The sequence below is a fragment of the Sceloporus occidentalis genome, unplaced genomic scaffold, assembly GCF_023333645.1.
Source record: "Sceloporus occidentalis isolate IW3139 unplaced genomic scaffold, rSceOcc1.0.p SCAF_49, whole genome shotgun sequence".
In the NCBI taxonomy this organism is placed as follows: Eukaryota; Metazoa; Chordata; class Lepidosauria; order Squamata; family Phrynosomatidae; genus Sceloporus; species Sceloporus occidentalis.
In genome coordinates, this window is record NW_028317029.1 from 7,591,788 (window position 1) to 7,609,264 (window position 17,477).

At 35.7% G+C, this 17,477-nt stretch overlaps 1 protein-coding gene and 11 non-coding genes across 12 annotated transcripts in view; all 12 read left to right on the forward strand.

Annotated features, from left to right (window-relative positions):
• Positions 1-17,477, forward strand: part of LOC149289000 (microtubule-associated tumor suppressor candidate 2-like) — a 129,396-nt gene that overhangs the window by 90,403 nt on the left and 21,516 nt on the right. The gene's annotated exons all lie outside the window — the stretch shown is intronic.
• On the forward strand, positions 6,990-7,063 carry TRNAT-UGU (transfer RNA threonine (anticodon UGU)). Its single transcript has one exon. It is a non-coding gene; the product is annotated as a tRNA-Thr (tRNA).
• TRNAT-AGU (transfer RNA threonine (anticodon AGU)) lies at positions 8,005-8,078 on the forward strand. The gene has a single exon. It is a non-coding gene; the product is annotated as a tRNA-Thr (tRNA).
• TRNAT-AGU (transfer RNA threonine (anticodon AGU)) lies at positions 9,540-9,613 on the forward strand. Its single transcript has one exon. It is a non-coding gene; the product is annotated as a tRNA-Thr (tRNA).
• Positions 10,053-10,126, forward strand: TRNAT-AGU (transfer RNA threonine (anticodon AGU)). Its single transcript has one exon. It is a non-coding gene; the product is annotated as a tRNA-Thr (tRNA).
• TRNAI-AAU (transfer RNA isoleucine (anticodon AAU)) lies at positions 11,078-11,151 on the forward strand. The gene has a single exon. It is a non-coding gene; the product is annotated as a tRNA-Ile (tRNA).
• TRNAT-UGU (transfer RNA threonine (anticodon UGU)) lies at positions 12,105-12,178 on the forward strand. Its single transcript has one exon. It is a non-coding gene; the product is annotated as a tRNA-Thr (tRNA).
• TRNAT-AGU (transfer RNA threonine (anticodon AGU)) lies at positions 13,120-13,193 on the forward strand. Its single transcript has one exon. It is a non-coding gene; the product is annotated as a tRNA-Thr (tRNA).
• Positions 14,660-14,733, forward strand: TRNAT-UGU (transfer RNA threonine (anticodon UGU)). Its single transcript has one exon. It is a non-coding gene; the product is annotated as a tRNA-Thr (tRNA).
• Positions 15,683-15,756, forward strand: TRNAT-AGU (transfer RNA threonine (anticodon AGU)). The gene has a single exon. It is a non-coding gene; the product is annotated as a tRNA-Thr (tRNA).
• Positions 16,672-16,745, forward strand: TRNAT-UGU (transfer RNA threonine (anticodon UGU)). Its single transcript has one exon. It is a non-coding gene; the product is annotated as a tRNA-Thr (tRNA).
• On the forward strand, positions 17,184-17,257 carry TRNAT-GGU (transfer RNA threonine (anticodon GGU)). Its single transcript has one exon. It is a non-coding gene; the product is annotated as a tRNA-Thr (tRNA).

Consider the following 17,477-nt stretch of genomic DNA (forward strand, 5'->3'; position numbering starts at 1 on the left):
TGCGAATATACTCAGGAAATCGTTACCTGGTTTGATGGCAACTCCTGAGAGAACTAATCTTGAAAGTTCTGTTGTCTTCACGGAATTAACCTTTAACGAAAGTTTAACAAAATCCTTGGAAACTCTCCGTGAACAAATTAAAGCTGATCTCAAGGAAAATATGTCAGATCTTAAGCAAGACATTCATTTAATTTCAGAAAATATCAGTAGATTGTCGACTGAGACACAATCCTTGAGGAATGAGGTAGAACAACTATATGCACATAATAAACTTCTGAAAGCAGAATTGCATAACTTAGAGATTAAAGTTACAGATATGGAGGATCGATCAAGGAGAAGAAACCTTCGCATAAGAGGTATTCCTGAGGATGTCTCTAACGATCGGTTAGAGATATTTTGTAAAAAATGGGCCTCCTCAGTGATTAAAGAGGATATGTTGGGAAACTTTCCATTTGAGCGCATCCACAGGCTACCAAAACCAAGAAATCTTCCCAATATGGAAAAACCAAGAGATGTGATTATATGTTGTAATAACTATAAAATTACAGATCTATTGATGAAGGCGGCTAGAGCTAGGCAATTTCCGGACCCATATAAAGACCTACTGTTGTTCTCAGATTTATCCTTGGCAACAAGAAATAACAGACGTAAATTCTCTGACGTAACGATGATTCTGAGGAAGATGGGAATTACATACAGATGGCTCTTTCCAACTAGATTATTCTTCATATTCCGGCACCAAGAACATATTTATGAAGACCCAGAAAAGGCAAAAGCTTTTTTAGCACAGGCTGAAGAACAGAATTAACAGAACACAATTAAGAGAACTCACTTAATAAAACTGAAGCTGCATTTGGTTTTTTATGCTCGAACTTAAATCCTTTCTTTTTTTTTTTTTTTTTTTTTTTTTTCTCTGAATAAGACATAGTATGTACTATATGCACAGAATAAACATCCTGGTAGGAAACACAAATAGAGCACAGATTATTAAATTTTGAATATGGTATAGGTGATACTGATATATAACCTATTTATCTGGTAACAACAAGATTATTATAGAGTACTAGACTATGAAACGGTATCTCTGTTGTTAGAATTTGATATACTATACACTTTATGCACGTTATGCACGGAATAAATATTATACAAAGGGGATACCCAAAGCACGGATTTATAGGGATCCCCTTATGAATCGAGGAAATTTAAATTTTAGTTTTAGTGTAATAATTATTGCAGTAATAATTATTGTAAGGTGCTATATACTAGCACCTTACGACTGATGAATTGGAGAGTTAGATACATTAAGCGAACACAAAATAGAGCACAGATTATACATTTTTTGAATATGATATAGGTGATACTACTAAATTCCTTATCTACTTGGTAATATTAAGATTATTATAGATTACTAGTGTTTTTTTGTACTTTTTCTTAAAGGTGATACACTATGCACATAATGAAATTATATAAATTATATTATATTATTATATATCATATATAAAGTGGATATTTAAAGCACAGATTTATAATGATTTGCTCAGGTATTGAGCGAATTTATGTACTTAATAATTATGATTATTGTAAAGGATATATTAACACTGTTATTACACTTTAAGAGATTTGAGAGTATTATGACTATTTTAGGATGGATACTATACATTAGCACTTTATGAATTTTTTGTTAAATATTTAATGTTATATAAACAGGTTTGTAAAACATTGAAATATAGTGACTAGCTGATGATTGATTAATTGGAGAGTCAGCTATGTTAAGGGAATATATAATAGAGCACAGATTATTATTGTGAACATGGAAAGGTGTTACTCCTATATTATCCGTTTACTTGGTAACAATGACATCATTATAGAGTACTAAGGTTTGAAACGATATTGCTGCGCTCTATTTATGAAATCTGCTTATTATATATTTATTTTATTTATATTTATTTACTTATTATTATTATTCCTTTTTTTTTTTTTTTTTTCCGAGCATGATTTTCTCGCCATTTCTCTATGCCCTCGCGTCTCCACTTGAGTGTGCTCTGATTTTATTTTGGTATCAGAGCTGGAGATGCATAATTTTCTGTATCTCTTGAGTATGAAAGGTCTGTTTGTGAGTTGTTGTGGCGGTGGGTCGGTGGTAGAGGGTTATTGGTGGATCGGGAGAATTTGGATCAGACACTATGGGGTGAAGTTTAAAATAAAATGATAAACTTAGTTACTATAAATGCCCAAGGTTTAAACACACCTCAAAAGAGGATGTATTTATATGAAACCTTAATTAGAGAAAAGATATCGATCTGCTTTGTGCAGGAGACACATTGGGATGATAAAGGTTCTACATACTGGAAATTTAAAAAGTACCCTATTATTTATTCATCTAATTTATCAACAGAAAAAAAAAGGGGTGCCGCGATAATTTTGGCTACTGAAATGAAGTTTGATTACATATTTCATGAGAGTGATGCGTTCGGGAGATATGTTATTCTGATATGTAAATTAAACGATATAATTTACACTCTGGTTAACGCCTATGCCCCCAATGATTATCCGGTGAAATTTTTGACGTCACTTATTAAAAGAATGGAGGAAGTTAAAAGAGGTATCTTATTATTTGGTGGAGATTTGAATTGCGTCCTGAATGTGGATTTAGATAAGAAATTAAGAGATAGTAGATCCGTTGACAGGGCCGCAGGGACTATGGCTCGGAAATTGTCTACACTTATTGAAAATTATAATTTATTTGATATTTGGAGGATTCAACACCCTGCAGAAAAAGATTACACATTTTTTTCTAATAGACACCTTTCTTACTCAAGGATTGATGCAGTTTATACTAATTTAGTAGCTTTAAAAAACTGTATTTCATCTCGAATCGGGAATATTTCCTGGTCTGACCATGCTCCAGTTTTTTTTTCTTTGAGTGATCAACTTAAATATAGTGTTAGATCGGGATGGAGATTGAACGAGTTCAATTTTAAATCCGACTTATATAAACAAAATCTTTTCAAAGAAGCCCAGCAATTTTTGCAGATAAATGACAATGGCTTGGTTCAAGATTCTACTTTATGGGGGGCATTTAAATGCACTTTAAGAGGCTATTTAATAAAAACTGATGCCTTTATTAATAGGCAAAAAGGCAGAACTATGTCTGAACTTTACATAGCACTGGCAAAGGCCGAACGTACCAATAAATTAAACCCCACCTCGGATCTGACTAAGGAAATAACAATGATTCAGAGGGAGATTAAAATTAAATTGGATGAGAGATTAGAGCGAGCTATCTCGTATTCTAAACAGAGGTGGTACTATGATAATAATCGTCCAAATAAGTGGATAACTAATAAAATCAAGTCAGTAATTCAAAGACATAGAATAAAAAAATTAATAGTTAATAATAATGTACTGTTGGACCCCTCACAAATTGCAGAAGCCTTTAGAGGTTATTATAAATCCCTTTACAATCTTAGATCAAGAGATATCTCGCTTACTCGTATTGAATGTTTCCTGCGTAATCTTCCAATTCAAAATTATCTAGAGAAAAAGCTGAATATATTAATAGACCTTTCTCATTACCTGAAATAAGAGAAGCTATTTTAAATTTAAAGAATGGGAAATCACCTGGCCCAGATGGGTACACAGCAATTTTTTATAAATCGTTAGATCCTTTGATTTCATCTCTTTTGTTGAGGGTCTTTAACAAGATTGGAGAAGATGGTGTAGCCTCTAAAGATTTTCTCCAAGCCTCTATCTGTCCAATCCCAAAGGCAGGGAAGGACCCCCGTTTTCTTTCAAATTATAGACCGATCTCTTTGATAAATGTAGATGCAAAGATCTATTCTAAAATTTTAGCAAAGAGATTAAGTAAAGTAATAATGGATCTGATTCATCCAGATCAATCTGGATTTATTAGTGGTAGAAACGGGGAAGATAATACTCGGAAATTATTAGACCTGATTGCGCAGGTTCATTATACTCGCACTCCTTCAGTGTTTCTTGCACTAGATGCCGAGAAGGCGTTTGATAGAGTAAGCTGGAATTTTTTGAGTGCGACTCTGGATGCGGTAGGGATTAATGGTTTTTTTAAGTCGAGTACAATGGCTTTATATAGCAATCCTACCGCTAAAGTTACAGGCCCTGCTTTAAATTCTACATTTTTTGATATTGCTAACGGTACTAGACAGGGGTGTCCGCTGGCACCTCTGCTCTATGCGTTATCAATTGAACCTCTGGCGATTCAAATTAGGTCATTACAAGATATTGAAGGGATAAGAATTAAAGAACAATCCTTTAAAATAACATTATACGCTGATGATGTTATACTCACTTTGACAAATCCAGAAGTATCAGTCCCTGCGGCCCTGTCAGTTATCCGACAATTCAGCTTATATTCGAATTATAAATTGAACTTTATTAAAACCCAGGCGATCTCAGCATATATCTCTTCTGCTCAAAAGACTTTTTTTGTGGACCAATATCATTTAGATTGTTCAAAAGAGTTGGTGGACTATCTTGGAATTAAATTAATGTTTGATCTAAAAAAATTAGTATTCCTGAACTATGAAATTGTATTGAATAATCTTGCCTCCTCTATAGAAAAACTGAAATCAATAGAGTTATCATGGCTCGGCAGAATTAATATGGTAAAATCTTATTTAATCCCTAAAATTATATATCTATTTAGGACAATACCTCTTCGAGTCCCGGGTTATATCCTGGATAAATTTTCTAAAATGGCTCTTTCCTTTGTTTGGAAATCGGGTAAATCCAGAATAAGTCAGAAAATAATAAAAAGAAGTTATAGATATCTGGGCTTGGGATTTCCAGATATTAGAATGCTGCATGAAGCTGTAATGTTTACACATGTCCTATTTTGGGACATTAAAAAGGATACAAATTTGGGATGGCTCTATTGCGAACGTAGTCAGGCAAATGAGTATGATCTATTTAATCTCTTTTGGCTTAGCCCCTCTATTTCGAAAAAAATAAATCTTATGAATCCGATTATAACGGACGCAATAAAAACAAGCTATAAGTTTAGATCACTTGAAAGTATAGATGTGGAATTTACAATTCTAACTCCTTTGAAGGTTCTTAAATATTATATTCAGGATATTGAGTTACTAAATTGGATCTCAAATAATATTAATATTCTTGGAGATTTACAAGTGAATGATTCATTCCTTAGTTTTTCCGATTTACAAACTAAATTTAAGCTTCCTGACAAAGAATTATTTTCATATATTAGATTGAAGTATTTTTTGAATTCTAAGATGGTCCATTCTCCTTCAGAATTAGATCTATTAATTAATAAGCATCAGAAAAAAAAATTAATTTCTTTGATGTCAGCGTATCTGGATACGCAAAAGAACGACATAATACCTGCTTCTGTGGAAAAATGGCAAACTGATTGTGAGATCATACTACCTATTGAGAGTTGGGCTGATTCCTGGACACAAGTCAGGAATGCGGTGCATGCAATTAATATACAAGAGATGTTTTTTAAGTTGCTACATCGCTGGTATTTAGTTCCCTCCCGGCTAAGTAAATTCTCTAATGTAACCTCTAGCCTATGTTGGAGATGTGGCTATGAGGAGGGGACTCAATTCCATATTTGGTGGGCATGTTGTAAACTGGATAGTATTAAGTTAGAAGTTACCAAGCTTCTTTCATTTATCTTTAAATGCAACTTTGCCATCCACTCTTATACTTGGCTTTTTCATTTAGCTCTTCCTCCCTCAACTAGCGCATTTAAATTATTGGCAGTTAACATCTTATTAGCTATTAAAATATGCATTGCTAGAGCTTGGAGGAAAGCTGAATCCCCTACTTGGAAAGAAGTAATGGATCAAACTACCAACCAAGCTAAGATGGAGAAACATTTCTATCTGATGAATCAAAATCTGCTGAGATATAACCAGATATGGTCCCTGTGGTTTAATTATATTACGGATATTCATTCAAACGATTCTGTCTCTATCACATAGATACACTCTTTTGGGTACTAACCTTAATTCCCTTGAAAGACCCCAATGGGTATAGTGTCCTCGGAGTACATTATAGTTACCGATAACTCAACCTCTACCCCTCCCACCGCCAATCTCGCTTGTTTGCGTCTTGCGTGTATGTGTATGAATGTTGGGTAATATGAAGATTTATATACGTCTTAGTACTGTTTAAGGATATTATTGTAGTTTATGTGAAGTGGACCAGAGTAGTTCATTTTTTCCTTAATGGTTTTGTATCAGTAAGAGTTGTAACTCTGGTTTACCAAAGAATTGTTGTGTATATTCTTCATATGCTCTGTATCTTTTTGATATGTGTTTTATATATTTGAAAAATTCCAATAAATTATTAAAAAAAAAAAAAAAAGAATCATGACCATCTAAATCTCAGTAGATTTTTTCTCATCGTCTATAATCCCTTGCTGGTTAAACACACTAATTCTCTTGTTTATACTGAGCCTAACATCTGAGTTCTTGGTAGGTGTTTGTGGCATATCTGAATCATCTTATCCTGTGATTCTTAATTCATGACATCCCACTTTTCATGTGAGTTTCTTTTAAATGTTTAAAATGTTTAATTTGTGACTAGTCTATGAATTCCGGGTTTAGTCTAATTCTTAAAGAAGTTAAAGGTTTAAAAAATCATGACTATCTACATCCCAGTAGGTTTTTACTCATAGTCTTTAATCCCGTGCTGGTTAAATTCTCTTGTTTATACTGAGCCTAACATCTGAGTTTTTGGTAGGTGTTTGTGGCATTTGTGAATTATCTTATCCTGTGATTCTTAATTCATGACATCCCACTTCTCATGTGAGTTTCTTTTAAATTTAATAGTTTCAGCAAAAAAGACTGCAAAACAGCCCAATTTTCCATTGCTATATCAAATCATTACTGCTATAGTAAGATTTGTTCTTCTTTAACAAATTGGTCAAATGTTGAAGAGCAGGGTAGACCATGGTTTTGAAAACCAAAAACAGCCAAGAAGGCGCTGTGGCTTAGGTGGTTAAAGCGCCTGTCTTGTAAACAGGAGATTATGAGTTTGACTCTCAGCAGTGCCTTGCTTTTAGAGCACCCACTCATCAATTTGTGCCTAGTCTACGAAATCTGGGTCCAGTCTAATTCTAAAAGAAGTTAAAGGCGTAAAGAATCATGACCATCTAAATGTCAGTAGGTTTTTACTCATGGTCTGTAATCCCGTGCTGGTTAAACACACTAATTCTCTTGTTTATACTGAGCCTAACAACTGAGTTCTTGGTAGGTGTTTGTGGCATATCTGAATCATCTTATCCTGTGATTCTTAATTCATGACATCCCTCTTCTTTTGTGAGTTTCTTTTAAATTTAATAGTTTCAGCAAAAAAGACTGCAAAACAGCCCAATTTTCCATTGCTAGTTCAAATCGTTACTGCTATAGTAAGATTTGTTCTTCTCTAACATATCGGTCAAATGTTGAAGAGCAGGGCACTCCATGATTTTAGAAAATTAATCAATTGTCAAGGCGGTGTGGCTTAGATGGTTAAAGTGCATGTCTATCAACAGAAGATCCTGAGTTCGACTCTCAGCAGTGCCTATCTTTTAGAGCATCCACTGTTGAATTTGTGCCTAGTCTATGAAGAGCGCATCCAGTCTAATTCTAAAAGAAGTTAAAGGCTTCAAAAATCATGACCATCTAGATCTCAGTAGATTTTGTCTATAATCCCGTGCTGGTTAAACAAACTAATTCTCTTGTTTATACTGAGCCTAACATTTGCGTTCTAGGTAGGTGTTTGTGGCATATCTAAATCATCTTATCCTGTGATTCTTAATTCATGACATCCCACTTCTCATGTGAGTTTCTTTTAAATTTAACAGTTTCAGCAAAAAAGACTGCAAAACAGCCCAATTTTCCATTGCTAGTTCAAATCGTTACTGCTATAGTAAGATTTTTTCTTCTCTAACATATCGGTCAAATGTTGAAGAGCAGGGCACTCCATGATTTTAGAAAAACAAGTAGAGGTCAATGCGCTGTGGCTTAGATGGTTAAAGCACCTGTCTAGTAAACAGGAGATCCTGAGTTCAACTCTCAGCAGTGCCTAAGTTTTAGAGCATCCACTGTTGAATTTGTGCCTAGTCTATGAAGACTGCGTCCAGTCTAATTCTTAAAGAAGTTAAAGGCTTCAAGAATCATGACCATCTAAATCTCAGTAGATTTTTTCTCATTGTCTATAATCCCGTGCTGGTTAAACACACTAATTCTCTTATTTATACTGAGTCTAACATCTGAGTTCTTGGTAGGTGTTTGTGGCATATCTGAATCATCTTATCCTGTGATTCTTAATTCATGACATCCCACTTCTCATGTGAGTTTCTTTTAAATGTAATAGTTTCAGCAAAAAAGACTGCAAAACAGCCCAATTTTCCATTGCTAGTTCAAATCGTTACTGCTATAGTAAGATTTGTTCTTCTCTAACATATCGGTCAAATGTTGAAGAGCAGGGTACTCCGTGATTTTAGAAAAACAAGCAGGTGTCAAGCTGCTGTGGCTTAGATGGTTAAAGCGCCTGTCTAGTAAAAAGGAGATCCTGAGTTTGACTCTCAGCAGTGCCTAAGTTTTAGAGCATCCACTATTGAATTTGTGCCTAGTCTATGAAGACTGCGTGCAGTCTAATTCTTAAAGAAGTTAAAGGGTTCAAGAATCATGACCATCTAAATCTCAGTGGATTTTTTCTCATCGTCTATTATCCCGTGCTGGTTAAACACACTAATTCTCTTGTTTATACTGAGCCTAACAACTGAGTTCTTGGTAGGTGTTTGTGGCATATCTGAATCATCTTATGCTGTGATTCTTAATTCATGACATCCCACTTCTTTTGTGAGTTTCTTTTAAATTTAATAGTTTCAGCAAAAAAGACTGCAAAACAGCCCAATTTTCCATTGCTAGTTCAAATCGTTACTGCTATAGTAAGATTTGTTCTTCTCTAACATATCGGTCAAATGTTGAAGAGCAGGGTACTCCATGGTTTTAGAAAAATAATCAATTGTCAAGGCGGTGTGGATTAGATGGTTAAAGTGCATGTTTATCAACAGAAGATTCTGAGTTCGACTCTCAGCAGTGCCTATCTTTTAGAGCATCCACTGTTGAATTTGTGCCTAGTCTATGAAGACCGCATCCAGTCTAATTCTAAATGAAGTTAAAGGCTTCAAAAATCATGACCATCTAGATCTCAGTAGATTTTGTCTCATGGTCTATAATCCCGTGCTGGTTAAACAAACTAATTCTCTTGTTTATACTGAGCCTAACATTTGCGTTCTAGGTAGGTGTTTGTGGCATATCTAAATCATCTTATCCTGTGATTCTTAATTCATGACATCCCACTTCTCATGTGAGTTTCTTTTAAATTTAACAGTTTCAGCAAAAAAGACTGCAAAACAGCCCAATTTTCCATCGCTAGTTCAAATCGTTACTGCTATAGTAAGATTTTTTCTTCTCTAACATATCGGTCAAATGTTGAAGAGCAGGGCACTCCATGATTTTAGAAAAACAAGCAGGGGTCAAGGCGCTGTGGCTTAGATGGTTAAAGCGCCTGTCTAGTAAACAGGAGATCCTGAGTTCGACTCTCAGCAGTGCCTAAGTTTTAGAGCATCCACTGTTGAATTTGTGCCTAGTCTATTAAGACTGCGTCCAGTCTAATTCTTAAAGAAGTTAAAGGCTTCAAGAATCATGACCATCTAAATCTCAGTAGATTTTTTCTCATCGTCTATAGTCCCGTGCTGGCTAAACACACTAATTCTCTTATTTATACTGAGCCTAACATCTGAGTTCTTCGTAGGTGTTTGTGGCATATCTGAATCATCTTATTATGTGATTCTTAATTCATGACATCCTACTTCTCATGTGAGTTTCTTTTAAATTTAATAGTTTCAGCAAAAAAGACTGCAAAACAGCCCAATTTTCATTTTGCTAGTTCAAATCGTTACTGCTATAGTAAGATTTGTTCTTCTCTAACATATCGGTCAAATGTTGAAGAGCAGGGTACTCCATGATTTTAGAAAAAGAAACAGGTGTCAAGGCACTGTGGCTTAGATGGTTAAAGCGCCTGTCTAGTAAACAGGACATCCTGAGTTCAACTCTCAGCAGTACCTACATTTTAGAGCATCCACTGTTGAATTTGTGCCTAGTCTATTAAGACTGCGTCCAGTCTAATTCTTAAAGAAGTTAAAGGCTTCAAGAATCATGACCATCTAAATCTCAGTAGATTTTTTCTCATCGTCTATAATCCCGTGCTGGTTAAACACACTAATTCTCTTATTGATACTGAGCCTAAAATCTGAGTTCTTGGTAGGTGTTTGTGGCATATCTGAATCATCTTATCCTGTGATTCTTAATTCATGACATCCCACTTCTCATATGAGTTTCTATTAAATTTAATAGTTTCAGCAAAAAAGACTGCAAAACAGCCCAATTTTCCATTGCTAGTTCAAATCATTACTGCTATAGTAAGATTTGTTCTTCTCTAACAAAATTGGTCAAATGTTGAAGAGCAGGGTAGACCATGGTTTTGAAAACCAAACCAGCCAAAAAGGCGCTGTGGCTTAGATGGTTAAAGCACCTGTCTTGTAAACAGGAGATCATGAGTTCGCCTCTCAGCAGTGCCTAGCTTTTAGAGCACCCACTCTACAATTTGTTCCTAGTCTATGAAGTCTGGGTCCAGTCTAATTCTAAAAGAAGTTAAAGGCTTAAAGAATCATGACCATCTAGATGTCAGTAGGTTTTTACTCATGGTCTATAATTCGGTGCTGGTTAAACACACTAATTCTCTTGTTTATAGTGAGCCTAACAACTGAGTTCTTGGTAGGTGTTTGTGTCATATCTGAATCATTTTATACTGTGATTCTTAATTCATGACATCCCACGTCGAATGTGAGTTTCTTTTAAATGTAATAGTTTCAGCTAAAAATAATACAAAACAGCCCAATTTTCCATTGCTAGTTCAAATCATTACTGCCATAGTAAGATTTACTCCTTTCTAACATATCGGTCAAATGTTGAAGAGCAGGGTACTCCATAATTTTAGAAAAACCAGGAAGTGTTGAGCTGCTGTGGCTTAGATGGTTAAAGCGCCTGTCTAATATACAGGAGGTCCTGAGTTCAACTCTCAGCAGTGCCTAAGTTTTAGAGCATCCACTGTTGAATTTGTGCCTAGTCTATGAAGACTGCGGCCAGTCTAATTCTTAAAGAAGTTAAAGGCTTCAAGAATCATGACCATCTAAATCTCAGTAGATTTTTTCTCATCGTCTATAATCCCTTGCTGGTTAAACACACTAATTCTCTTGTTTATACTGAGCCTAACATCTGAGTTCTTGGTAGGTGTTTGTGGCATATCTGAATCATCTTATCCTGTGATTCTTAATTCATGACATCCCACTTTTCATGTGAGTTTCTTTTAAATGTAATCGTTTCAGCTAAAAAGACTGCAAAACAGCCCATTTTTCCATTGCTAGTTCAAATCATTACTGACATAGTAAGATTTGTTCTTCTCTAATAAATTGGTCAAATGTTGTAGAGCAGGGTACTCCATGGCTCTGGAAAAACACACACACGTCAAGACCTTGTGGATTAGTTGGTTAATGCACCTTTTTTTTGTAAACAGGAGATCCTGACTTCAAATCTCCGCAGTGCCTGACTTTTAGAACATCCACTGTTTAATTTGTGACTAGTCTATGAATTCCGGGTTTAGTCTAATTCTTAAAGAAGTTAAAGGTTTAAAAAATCATGACTATCTACATCCCAGTAGGTTTTTACTCATAGTCTTTAATCCCGTGCTGGTTAAACACACTAATTCTCTTGTTTATACTGAGCCTAACATCTGAGTTTTTGGTAGGTGTTTGTGGCATTTGTGAATTATCTTATCCTGTGATTCTTAATTCATGACATCCCACTTCTCATGTGAGTTTCTTTTAAATTTAATAGTTTCAGCAAAAAAGACTGCAAAACAGCCCAATTTTCCATTGCTATATCAAATCATTACTGCTATAGTAAGATTTGTTCTTCTTTAACAAATTGGTCAAATGTTGAAGAGCAGGGTAGACCATGGTTTTGAAAACCAAAAACAGCCAAGAAGGCGCTGTGGCTTAGGTGGTTAAAGCGCCTGTCTTGTAAACAGGAGATTATGAGTTTGACTCTCAGCAGTGCCTGGCTTTTAGAGCACCCACTCATCAATTTGTGCCTAGTCTACGAAATCTGGGTCCAGTCTAATTCTAAAAGAAGTTAAAGGCGTAAAGAATCATGACCATCTAAATGTCAGTAGGTTTTTACTCATGGTCTGTAATCCCGTGCTGGTTAAACACACTAATTCTCTTGTTTATACTGAGCCTAACAACTGAGTTCTTGGTAGGTGTTTGTGGCATATCTGAATCATCTTATCCTGTGATTCTTAATTCATGACATCCCTCTTCTTTTGTGAGTTTCTTTTAAATTTAATAGTTTCAGCAAAAAAGACTGCAAAACAGCCCAATTTTCCATTGCTAGTTCAAATCGTTACTGCTATAGTAAGATTTGTTCTTCTCTAACATATCGGTCAAATGTTGAAGAGCAGGGCACTCCATGATTTTAGAAAATTAATCAATTGTCAAGGCGGTGTGGCTTAGATGGTTAAAGTGCATGTCTATCAACAGAAGATCCTGAGTTCGACTCTCAGCAGTGCCTATCTTTTAGAGCATCCACTGTTGAATTTGTGCCTAGTCTATGAAGAGCGCATCCAGTCTAATTCTAAAAGAAGTTAAAGGCTTCAAAAATCATGACCATCTAGATCTCAGTAGATTTTGTCTATAATCCCGTGCTGGTTAAACAAACTAATTCTCTTGTTTATACTGAGCCTAACATTTGCGTTCTAGGTAGGTGTTTGTGGCATATCTAAATCATCTTATCCTGTGATTCTTAATTCATGACATCCCACTTCTCATGTGAGTTTCTTTTAAATTTAACAGTTTCAGCAAAAAAGACTGCAAAACAGCCCAATTTTCCATTGCTAGTTCAAATCGTTACTGCTATAGTAAGATTTTTTCTTCTCTAACATATCGGTCAAATGTTGAAGAGCAGGGCACTCCATGATTTTAGAAAAACAAGTAGAGGTCAATGCGCTGTGGCTTAGATGGTTAAAGCACCTGTCTAGTAAACAGGAGATCCTGAGTTCAACTCTCAGCAGTGCCTAAGTTTTAGAGCATCCACTGTTGAATTTGTGCCTAGTCTATGAAGACTGCGTCCAGTCTAATTCTTAAAGAAGTTAAAGGCTTCAAGAATCATGACCATCTAAATCTCAGTAGATTTTTTCTCATTGTCTATAATCCCGTGCTGGTTAAACACACTAATTCTCTTATTTATACTGAGTCTAACATCTGAGTTCTTGGTAGGTGTTTGTGGCATATCTGAATCATCTTATCCTGTGATTCTTAATTCATGACATCCCACTTCTCATGTGAGTTTCTTTTAAATGTAATAGTTTCAGCAAAAAAGACTGCAAAACAGCCCAATTTTCCATTGCTAGTTCAAATCGTTACTGCTATAGTAAGATTTGTTCTTCTCTAACATATCGGTCAAATGTTGAAGAGCAGGGTACTCCGTGATTTTAGAAAAACAAGCAGGTGTCAAGCTGCTGTGGCTTAGATGGTTAAAGCGCCTGTCTAGTAAAAAGGAGATCCTGAGTTTGACTCTCAGCAGTGCCTAAGTTTTAGAGCATCCACTATTGAATTTGTGCCTAGTCTATGAAGACTGCGTCCAGTCTAATTCTTAAAGAAGTTAAAGGCTTCAAGAATCATGACCATCTAAATCTCAGTAGATTTTTTCTCATCGTCTATAATCCCGTGCTGGTTAAACACACTAATTCTCTTATTTATACTGAGTCTAACATCTGAGTTCTTGGTAGGTGTTTGTGGCATATCTGAATCATCTTATCCTGTGATTCTTAATTCATGACATCCCACTTTTCATGTGAGTTTCTTTTAAATGTAATCGTTTCAGCTAAAAAGACTGCAAAACAGCCCAATTTTCCATTGCTAGTTCAAATCATTACTGACATAGTAAGATTTGTTCTTCTCTAATAAATTGGTCAAATGTTGTAGAGCAGGGTACTCCATGGCTCTGGAAAAACACACATACATCAAGACCCTGTGGCTTCGTTGGTTAATGCACCTATTTTTTTGTAAACAGGAGATCCTGACTTCAAATCTCCGCAGTGCCTGACTTTTAGAACATCCACTGTTTAATTTGTGACTAGTCTATGAACTCCGGGTTTAGTCTAATTCTTAAAGAAGTTAAAGGTTTAAAAAATCATGACTATCTACATCCCAGTAGGTTTTTACTCATAGTCTTTAATCCCGTGCTGGTTAAACACACTAATTCTCTTGTTTATACTGAGCCTAACATCTGAGTTTTTGGTAGGTGTTTGTGGCATTTGTGAATTATCTTATCCTGTGATTCTTAATTCATGACATCCCACTTCTCATGTGAGTTTCTTTTAAATTTAATAGTTTCAGCAAAAAAGACTGCAAAACAGCCCAATTTTCCATTGCTAGATCAAATCATTACTGCTATAGTAAGATTTGTTCTTCTTTAACAAATTGGTCAAATGTTGAAGAGCAGGGTAGACCATGGCTTTGAAAACCAAAAACAGCCAACAAGGCGCTGTGGCTTAGATGGTTAAAGTGGCTGTCTTGTAAACAGGAGATCCTGAGTTCGACTCTCAGCAGTGCCTGCCTTTTAGAGCACCCACTCATCAATTTGTGCCTAGTCTACGAAATCTGGGTCCAGTCTAATTCTAAAAGAAGTTAAAGGCGTAAAGAATCATGATCATCTAAATGTCAGTAGGTTTTTACTCATGGTCTGTAATCCCGTGCTGGTTAAACACACTAATTCTCTTGTTTATACTGAGCCTAACAACTGAGTTCTTGGTAGGTGTTTGTGGCATATCTGAATCATCTTATGCTGTGATTCTTAATTCATGACATCCCACTTCTTTTGTGAGTTTCTTTTAAATTTAATAGTTTCAGCAAAAAAGACTGCAAAACAGCCCAATTTTCCATTGCTAGTTCAAATCGTTACTGCTATAGTAAGATTTGTTCTTCTCTAACATATCGGTCAAATGTTGAAGAGCAGGGTACTCCATGGTTTTAGAAAAATAATCAATTGTCAAGGCGGTGTGGATTAGATGGTTAAAGTGCATGTTTATCAACAGAAGATCCTGAGTTCGACTCTCAGCAGTGCCTATCTTTTAGAGCATCCACTGTTGAATTTGTGCCTAGTCTATGAAGACCGCATCCAGTCTAATTCTAAAAGAAGTTAAAGGCTTCAAAAATCATGACCATCTAGATCTCAGTAGATTTTGTCTCATGGTCTATAATCCCGTGCTGGTTAAACAAACTAATTCTCTTGTTTATACTGAGCCTAACATTTGCGTTCTAGGTAGGTGTTTGTGGCATATCTAAATCATCTTATCCTGTGATTCTTAATTCATGACATCCCACTTCTCATGTGAGTTTCTTTTAAATTTAACAGTTTCAGCAAAAAAGACTGCAAAACAGCCCAATTTTCCATTGCTAGTTCAAATCGTTACTGCTATAGTAAGATTTTTTCTTCTCTAACATATCGGTCAAATGTTGAAGAGCAGGGAACTCCATGATTTTAGAAAAACAAGCAGGGGTCAAGGCGCTGTGGCTTAGATGGTTAAAGTGCCTGTTTAGTCAACAGGAGATCCTGAGTTCGACTCTCAGCAGTGCCTAAGTTTTAGAGCATCCACTGTTGAATTTGTGCCTAGTCTATTAAGACTGCGTCCAGTCTAATTCTTAAAGAAGTTAAAGGCTTCAAGAATCATGACCATCTAAATCTCAGTAGATTTTTTCTCATCGTCTATAGTCCCGTGCTGGTTAAACACACTAATTCTCTTATTTATACTGAGCCTAACATCTGAGTTCTTCGTAGGTGTTTGTGGCATATCTGAATCATCTTATTATGTGATTCTTAATTCATGACATCCTACTTCTCATGTGAGTTTCTTTTAAATTTAATAGTTTCAGCAAAAAAGACTGCAAAACAGCCCAATTTTCATTTTGCTAGTTCAAATCGTTACTGCTATAGTAAGATTTGTTCTTCTCTAACATATCGGTCAAATGTTGAAGAGCAGGGTACTCCATGATTTTAGAAAAACAAGCAGGTGTCAAGGCACTGTGGCTTAGATGGTTAAAGCGCCTGTCTAGTAAACAGGAGATCCTGAGTTCAACTCTGAGCAGTACCTACATTTTAGAGCATCCACTGTTGAATTTGTGCCTAGTCTAAGGCTTCAAGAATCATGACCATCTAAATCTCAGTATATTTTTTCTCATCGTCTATAATCCCGTGCTGGTTAAACACACTAATTCTCTTATTGATACTGAGCCTAAAATCTGAGTTCTTGGTAGGTGTTTGTGGCATATCTGAATCATCTTATCCTGTGATTCTTAATTCATGACATCCCACTTCTCATATGAGTTTCTATTAAATTTAATAGTTTCAGCAAAAAAGACTGCAAAACAGCCCAATTTTCCATTGCTAGTTCAAATCATTACTGCTATAGTAAGATTTGTTCTTCTCTAACAAAATTGGTCAAATGTTGAAGAGCAGGGTAGACCATGGTTTTGAAAACCAAAACAGTCAACAAGGCTTTGTGGCTTAGATGGTTAAAGCGCCTGTCTTGTAAACAGGAGATCCTGAGTTCGACTCTCAGCAGTGTCTAGCTTTTAGAGCACCCACTCATCAATTTGTGCCTAGTCTATGAAGTCTGGGTCCAGTCTAATTCTAAAAGAAGTTAAAGGCTTAAAGAATTATGACCATCTAGATGTCAGTAGGTTTTTACTCATGGTCTATAATCCCGTGCTGGTTAAACACACTAATTCTCTTGTTTATACTGAGCCTAACAACTGAGTTCTTGGTAGGTGTTTGTGGCATATCTGAATCATTTTATCCTGTGATTCTTAATTCATGACATACCACTTCGAATGTGAGTTTCTTTTAAATGTAATAGTTTCAGCTAAAAATAATACAAAACAGCCCAATTTTCCTTTGCTAGTTCAAATCATTACTGCCATAGTAAGATTTGCTCCTTTCTAACATATCGGTCAAATGTTGAAGAGCAGGGTACTACATAATCTTAGAAAAACAAGCAGGTTTTGAGGCACTGTGGCTTAGATGGTTAAAGCACCTGTCTGGTAAACAGGAGATCCTGAGTTCAAATCTCAGCAGTGCCTAAGTTTTAGAGCATCCACTGTTGAATTTGTGCCTAGTCTCTGAAGACCGCGTCCAGTCTAATTCTTAAAGAAGTTAAAGGCTTCAAGAATCATGACCATCTTGATCTCAGTAGATTTTTTCTCATCGTCTATAATCCCTTGCTGGTTAAACACACTAATTCTCTTGTTTATACCGAGAATAACATCTGAGTTCTTGGTAGGTGTTTGTGGCAAATCTGAA